At 40.7% G+C, this 7,887-nt stretch overlaps 1 protein-coding gene and 1 long non-coding RNA gene across 2 annotated transcripts in view; one reads left to right on the top strand and one right to left on the bottom strand.

Moving 5' to 3' along the window:
* The window catches only part of LOC134527357 (ribosomal protein S6 kinase alpha-5-like), a 736,083-nt gene that overhangs the window by 350,009 nt on the left and 378,187 nt on the right, over nt 1-7,887 (bottom strand). The gene's annotated exons all lie outside the window — the stretch shown is intronic.
* LOC134527361 (uncharacterized) lies at nt 2,894-5,108 on the top strand. Its single transcript, XR_010074170.1, has 3 exons — nt 2,894-3,031; nt 3,112-3,435; nt 4,840-5,108. It is a non-coding gene; the product is annotated as an uncharacterized LOC134527361 (long non-coding RNA).

Raw genomic sequence — 7,887 nt, 5'->3', positions numbered from 1 at the left:
GGACACGCAATGAACACGCAATGACCACACCGAATACGTAATGAACACGCAATGTACACACCGAAAATATTATGAATACGCAGGTCAAGTATTTAACTAAAAGAACGCACATTTAAACGCAAAATTGCGTAAAAGGAAGAGCATCAAACGAAAAGGAAGTACATTTTCAAGTACATTCAACTCAGTAGGATGCGATCGTCAATTTTACGATAGGATATAATACCTCCAACAGTCATATGACTCCAACGGTCTTTGGCTCCAACAGTCATTTGGCTCCAATTTCTCTTTGGCTTCAACGGTCATTAGCTCCAACAATCATTGGCATCAACTGTCTATGGCTTCAACAGTCATTTGGCTCCAAAAGTCAATAGCGTCAAAATTATTTGGCTTCAAATATTCTTAGGCCTAGCTGCTATTTGCCTACAAGACTAGGAGGCTAAGAAGCTACAAGACTTCAGGACTACAAGACTACAAGGCTTCAAGTGGCTACGAGGCTACAAGTCTACGAGGCTACGAGATTATATAGTTACAAGTTTTCGAGGCTACAAGTCTACGAGGTTACTTAGTCTACGAGACTACTTGACTCTTAACGGTCTTTGGCTCCATTCAGTGGCGAGAGTTAATTTATCTAATGCAAAAGAACATGTTGAAAGTAGTCTCGATTCTTGCCAATAGTTGTCGCTAGGTGTTGTGTTGAGATAAAAAATTGTTATTTATTTTATGTAGGATGCGGGATACTCACTAACAATCGCAAAAGAAGGAAGGCTTCGCTAGACACCAATAAGAAGAAATTCGTCCTTAATGATAGTGCTTCTAAGGTGTCTCAAAGCATATTGTTTGACTGATTAATGGATGTTTTTTGTTTGAATTTCACCTGAAAAAATATATTTATATAATATGATAGCAGAAATTTACCAATTAAATAAAACTCTGAATAAAATTGTGGGCAGTCCCCACTCCTCCTATGTATATTTTTATTTATTTTCTGAGCTCGGAACTTAACCTTATACTTCAGCTTACAGAATTAATACTTGAGTATGATGGGTGATACCACAGAGGTGAAGAAAATGTTTAATCTGTGGTGTTGATGACTCGTTGACATATTTAAAACTAATTTGAACTAAAACCCTTGAACACTAAATACATTAAAATAAATGAGCCAACAACAAATGACTCCTGTTGCTGATAAACTGTAAATGATATGGTCAGTATGCTATGGAACCCTAGACTATAGTATACTGGTAGGAATGCAGTTAGAAAAGGAAATAACAACAAGAGAATTATGATGAGAGAAACAAAAATATTTAATGGCGGAAGATTTATTATTTAAAATTAAGAGCAGTCTGAATGAAAATATAGTGGTGAAGGTGGAAATGGTATATAAAATGACTATAAACAGGAGGCAAGACACAGCAAACACTTTCACTAACAACAAAACACTGACACACAGAACCAAACAATTATTACTGAAAACCTTCAAAATCTTATTTAAACAGTATTAAGATTAATAAACATGAAAATCTTACATTAAGTTTACAATTCTCTTTGGTGTATGACGTAGTTGAGGATTAGTAGAAAATTTATTATATTTTACAGGCTTTATTTCTGAGCAAAAAAAAATATATTATAATTATTTTGAATATTAAAAATTTACATGTGATCAATCCCTTCTGGAGTCTAATTGTAGCTAAACTCATTGGGAGATACGGAGGCACAGATAAATTTCAAATGTTTGTAGATACTTTAATACAGTTTAAATTCAAAGAGATAGTTATAACGAAAACAGAAAATAATAGTTACTTAAGGTACACGGCATTACTCAGTAGAAGCAATTTTTAATCGATCTGAAGGACCACTGAGTGTTCGGAAAACGTACTTCTCTTTAAAAAACAGCCAAAAATATTTGATCTTCGTTCCAAATAATGTTTAAGGTTACATAGTTTACGTGACGGTACAGTTCAACAATTAACGCGGGCGTAAAATCACTTTTGCTATTAGCCCCTTGCTTAGTACAATGGCGACGCTATTTGCTTATGGCGTACCTTTACTAGTGAAACTTAAGTCAATTTTCATCTAAAATAATTTCCTTAGTTCCAGAACAACTTTACTCACTGTCGATGTCTGGGTCTAGATGCACAATTTTACATTACACCATATAAGCAACAATAACAAGAAAACCATATTTTATAGATTTTAAATCACCAAGGCGTTAGGCCTCAGCCTATACGTGGTAACGCCAAAAAAAACCTTCCAACTTAATTTTTAATCTACTTCCTGTTCCGGTGCTGCCGAATCCCGTGAAGACCCTGTCTGGGAGATCCAGAGCAGCATCTCATGGCCTTCGGTCACAACAATAGTGTTAAATCACAGGTAAGTAATATCTTGAAAAACAATAAGATTCCAAATAAAAAATGTGAACAGGATGAAACATACATGGAAAATTAGTAGGACTTCCAACAATACATAGGAAAAATAAGTTCATAATAATAAGGTTCAAAATACTTATTATAAGTTCTTGTTTTCAGGTTAGACCTATAGTGTTTTTCAAGTTAAGGTAATACAACAATAGCGTGCTCGTAAAAATGCATTGACACGAGAGAAGGTTAATTCAAAGAATAAGAAAGTATATAAATAATACTGAAAATACATTTAAATAAGAATTAAATGTCTGTACGGACACTTTGTGGTAGTACAGAAGCTGTCCCATGGGGTAACAATAAAACGCAGTGGACACGAACTACGTGGCCGCCGGTTTAGTGATAGCCCATCTGTCTCTGTCTTACGTAGCATGCGCTTCAGGTTCCCGCGCGACGGTTGAGAATTGGCGGAGGGGTGGGGGTAACTGGCGCGCGACTGGCGACCAACCAAGTGCTGGCGCTCGGAGTGACTCGTTGTCTACCGCCGGCCGTCCTCGAAGCAACACCTCGCTGCTCCGCGCTCCAGAAATGGCGCGAAAACTCCGTTGTCTCGTCGTCGTGCTGGTGGTAAGGTGTTGGGAGGGTGTCTAGCATCAGGCAGGCTCAGGACACTGGTGAGTTTACTTACAATTGAATGCAGTGGACGGCGATTCAGTGTTAGGTGTACCATTAACAACCCTCAGTCGTTCTGCAGGTGTGACCACGGCGTTGTGGTGTGCCGATCCACGCCGGGGCAGACGGCAACGTCCTCTCCACGCCATCGCGGAGGGTACCTGCTACCGAGAGGGCAGCAGGACGTGCCGTGCCGGGGTCACCCGCGCTCGTGGGGACGAGCGGCTGACGGCGGCGGGTCCTGACAGGCGGTCCGCAGGGCAGCCCTAGAGCCGTCCCAGACGGGGACCAGTGGTGTACAGCAGGGGGTGGACGGAGGTCCCATGCTGACGCAGCTGCGTCAGCGGACGTGGCGTCGACCGGACGTCCCGTTGGAGCGGGTCCAGCTCCGTCGTCGCACCGCTAAGTACATGGCCGTGTCCTACACTCGTTTTCACTTCCGCACTAAGCACATGACAGGCGTGTCTCTAGTATCTCGCGGTCTCATAACTTACTCCATAAATAATCATAACAATGTTCTGTGCTTACTGGTTGCTTTCTGGATTCGCCCTCACTGTCGCATTGGTGTAAGACAACAATAGGGATGTGATCACATACAAAAAAAAATATAATTATTATGAAAAATATGAAATTATTAAGAATTCTTATAATTAATTATCATTGACTTATGAGAATACAGTATAGTATGCAACAATCGCATAACATCTTATTACTTCTTAAACACTAATATTTTGCTATAATTATTAAATATGATAGGAATACACTATTTACACAATGGTACTGCTAGTTTTATTCTTGGTTAACTAGTCTTTCAGTTGTACAATGGTTTAACTGTCTTGCTGGCTTTGTTTACATATAGTACTCTAGCCTTGGTACTGTACAATAATACTATAACTTGTTACCATAAAACTTGCAATTACAATAGAAATACTTATCATGGTTGGTTGGCATTTTTTTCCTTTCAGAAAAATTATGAAAATTGTTTTCATTCTAATTATTATCCTTAGACATTATGATAATTTAGTATACAATTGCTATTCAGCTTATTTTACTGACATATAACAGTCTTGTGATTTGAATCATAACAAACATAAAATATTTACAATACTTAAAATGTTTAAACAGCATTTTGTTTACTATTAGCTGAGTAAACTTGTTGACTACTAATGCAATTAGCAGTATTATTACAAATTTTATAACATATTTTAAGAGTTTTTTTTTTTTTGTTTTTACAATTTGATCTCAGTGATTTTGGTTTTGTTTACATATGGATATATCACTTTCATGTGATGTTTGGTGTTCATACATCACAAATCAAAATTATTTATTACATGGAAAACAATTCTAAGAGATTATTAAATAGTAACATAACACAAGAAAAATATTTACACACAAAAATAACCAGTTGAAAAATTATATATATGCTTAAGCTTATACATAATCAAATATTATCATTTCTTATGATACCTTGACATTTATTATTAGTATTCAAGACTAGTATTATTATTTCTTGCCAGATGAATAATAATTTATATACAGTCTTTGAAAGGTTCAGTATTCTCTCTTGAATATGGTGAGGCTTTCAGCTGATTGTTCACAGTCTCTCACTCTGTTACTCTGGACACAGCTGCACAGTAGATTACTTGCAGAATGCTGTTGTCTTGTTAGATAGCCTGTCAGTTACTGGCTGATGCAGAGTCTCATATCATTTCAAGAATGTTCATGATCTTCCAGTCAGGTGTTACACCTATTTACACTGACATATAAAAATTTCTTGCACTTTTATACATTTGTCACACTTCTGTTACAGTGACTTCAGACAACAACTGGGCAGCATAAGAGCAGACTTTCTCTCGCAACACCAGTGTTCCTTGCTACTGTGGATAACAACTCAGAAGACAATCACATCATCATGTGCTGCTGAACAACAGTGACGTCACTCGCGTGACAGTGTGATCCTCAAGATGACAGTGCTTCGAATTATGTGTTACACATCAAAAATAATATTTGGCGTTCATAAAATTAATTTGTGCCCATAATTTATAAAATCAAATTCCAAAATAAATCAGTTCCAATGCAGTTTTTTTTTCTTTCATTCTGATTGAGCAAAATAAATTCCACAAATTTCTTCATATCAAGCTTCCATAAATTTTCTTTTTTTAAATTGCAAAATATTATTAAATTTTTAAATTATTATTATTATTATTTTTTTCAATTTTTTTTTTTCAAATAAGATAGCTTTGTGGGTGATCCAACAACAAGCTAAGGCTCAGAGTGCTACGAGAAGGAGTATCATATCTGCAGGTAACTAGCAGTTATAGTGTGCATGGCTTAGTAGTTGCAAGTGTTCTTGTGCTTGTAGTACGCAATGTGCATGTACTGCTTAGGAGTCACACAGCTGGTCGGCGAAAAAATTAACACATAGTAGTCACTCTTGTTAGGTTGGTTAGCTCACACTATAGTGGATCAGTAGGTTTTTTTTTTTTTCTTCAGAGTAAACAACATGATTACACTGTTAGTAGACATCTAGTCCTGCTCACATGTGTCACCGAAGCTTCATACCCATTTAGGTCATGCCATAGCCATACATTACGGTACCATAATAACCCTAGGTTAGTGCTGGACAACAAATCCCAGTGCGGCAGAGCCTTAGTCTTAGACCGTCACGAGATAACACACTGGTTTTAAGCTCATCAGGCTACCAGACTAGTGCATTTCCTTACACTAACAAATACAGCGTACCGTACAACCTTGGCTAGCACAGGTCCTGACTTGGACACGAAACATTGAGCTTCACACACTTAACAGTGTTCGATGTACAGGTCCTTGATCACATAGGACTACACAGTGTAGCCAACATGTACACTAATGTTGTTTCTATACTCCACATAAAAAAACCAATTCTATTAGCTAACACACAAACAACACATGCTACTGTGGGACAATAGTCTTGTGGTAGGCCCTTAGTTGGGTTAGGTTATACCTGCCTATGATGATGTTGGTGGCAGGGTCTGCCAACTCATAGCAGTTGTTGTGAATTCTGTTTATGACCACATAGGGTCCCTTGAACAGCAAGAACAACTTCTTGGTATCATGGTCCCACTTCTTGCTCCCGCTTGCACTCCTGCATAACACTAGGTCTCCTATACTGAACTGCTTGATTTTAGAAGCACTCTTCCTTCTTTGCCTTGCTTGCGCCTCAGACTGTAGGCGGTCGTTGATCAACTGTTCTACCTCACTACCTGTGGGTAGTTCTGCCTGATCAGTTTCCATGTCAAATTTGGGCATATAGAGCGGGTCGATCGCCACCGATCTATCCAGATACAGAGCTTCATAAGGGGTGACATGTAGGCTCTGGATAGCGGGTATGAGTTCGGGGCGATGCAAACCTGACCCGTTCTAGTTTAACGCTCTATCCTGGTTGTTCTGGCTGCACTGCTGGGCAGCTGAACCTGCTGGGTTAGGCCCTGTCCAATTACTTGGACCATTAGCAGCCCTGTTTACTGCTGCCTGAAACTCTGCAGCAACAGGATTCACTGGCGCATTGCGCTGGAAGTAGCCCTGTTGAGGCTGGGAATTGTCTTGCGATGAGAATGAGGGTGGTGGGTATGGAAAATGATTTTGGATGCCGCCAGATGAGCCGGTGTGATACTGTGGTCTGCAGCTTCTCTCTGGACTGGCAGGGGTCTTGCGGTGTGGCGGGCGGAAGTCAGGTTTCCCACTAGCGTAGTCAGAATAAAACCGCTTCTGGCCCTGGTGATGGTAGTCAGCCTCACCATCTGACTCGGCATAGCGCTGCGGGTAGGTGAACTTCCTGGGTGGCCGTTCAGTTGATGTCTTCCCCTGGAACTGGCTGTTGGGGTCCTCCTCACCGTCGCTGCAGGTCTGCTTGCTTGACCACCAGGTGGTCTTGTGGTAGGGCTTGTTACGGTTGCTTTTGCGGTTGTACTTGCCCTTGTGCTTTTTCCCTTGCTGCCCTTGGCTGGTGTACTCGTCATTTTTACCTGACCTCTCCCATGTCAGGGTGTGCACATTTGCCTGGCGGTCATCCCTGGGCCGATTTTGCCAGTAATTGTGCACTGGCACATTTTTACTGGGAGGCTGCTGAGGTATTCGTTCAGCCTCATCCTTAGCTCCTTGCCCTCGCTGCAGCTTCTGCAGCTTGTCTACTGCCAGAACATGATCTCTGAATTCGGTGACATCTTTGTATGTGTGTCCTGACATCTGGATCTGGTAGGCGAGTGGGAGCTGTGTCAACATGGTTGCTATGAACTCATCATCTGACATAGTTATATCTAAGTACCGGGTACGCTCATACATAGCTGAAATGTGAGCTTCCAGGCTACTCCCCTTGCGACAGTCAAACCGGTCCGTGTGCAATTGGGCCCTCAAATTGCCTTGCACTTTTAAGTTCCAGAACTGTGCTCTGAACTTTTCTCTGAACTGTTCGTAGGAGGTGATATGTAGGCTCTGGAGCTCCCACCAGAAAAAAGCAGTGCTTTTGAGTGCTACATTCAGGCACTTCAATTTTTCACTGTCACTTAATGAGAAAGTCTTTGCGTATTCCTCAAATTTGTTGAGGAATCTGACTGGGTTCTCCAATGACTTGCCAGAGAACATGGGCATGGACTCCGCCCAATGTTTGGCTGGATGATGCAGTAATGCAGCCTGGTCAAGATGTGGGCTGCTGCACGATGGGGTGGGATGAGGTGGTGTGACAAGTGATGAGATAGCTGGGGGTGGTGATAAGTCTTGGCTGGCTGTCACTGCAGGCTGCAGGCTGGGTAGCTCGGTCATGGAGGTGTTTGTTGTCGCCATCCTGCTGTGCAGCTCTTCCACTCGCTGTTGGACTTGTTGC

The sequence above is a fragment of the Bacillus rossius genome, chromosome 1 (assembly GCF_032445375.1).
Source record: "Bacillus rossius redtenbacheri isolate Brsri chromosome 1, Brsri_v3, whole genome shotgun sequence".
Taxonomy (NCBI): Eukaryota; Metazoa; Arthropoda; class Insecta; order Phasmatodea; family Bacillidae; genus Bacillus; species Bacillus rossius.
Note: the sequence above shows the minus strand (reverse complement) of the source record. Positions and strands in the feature narration are given on the sequence as shown.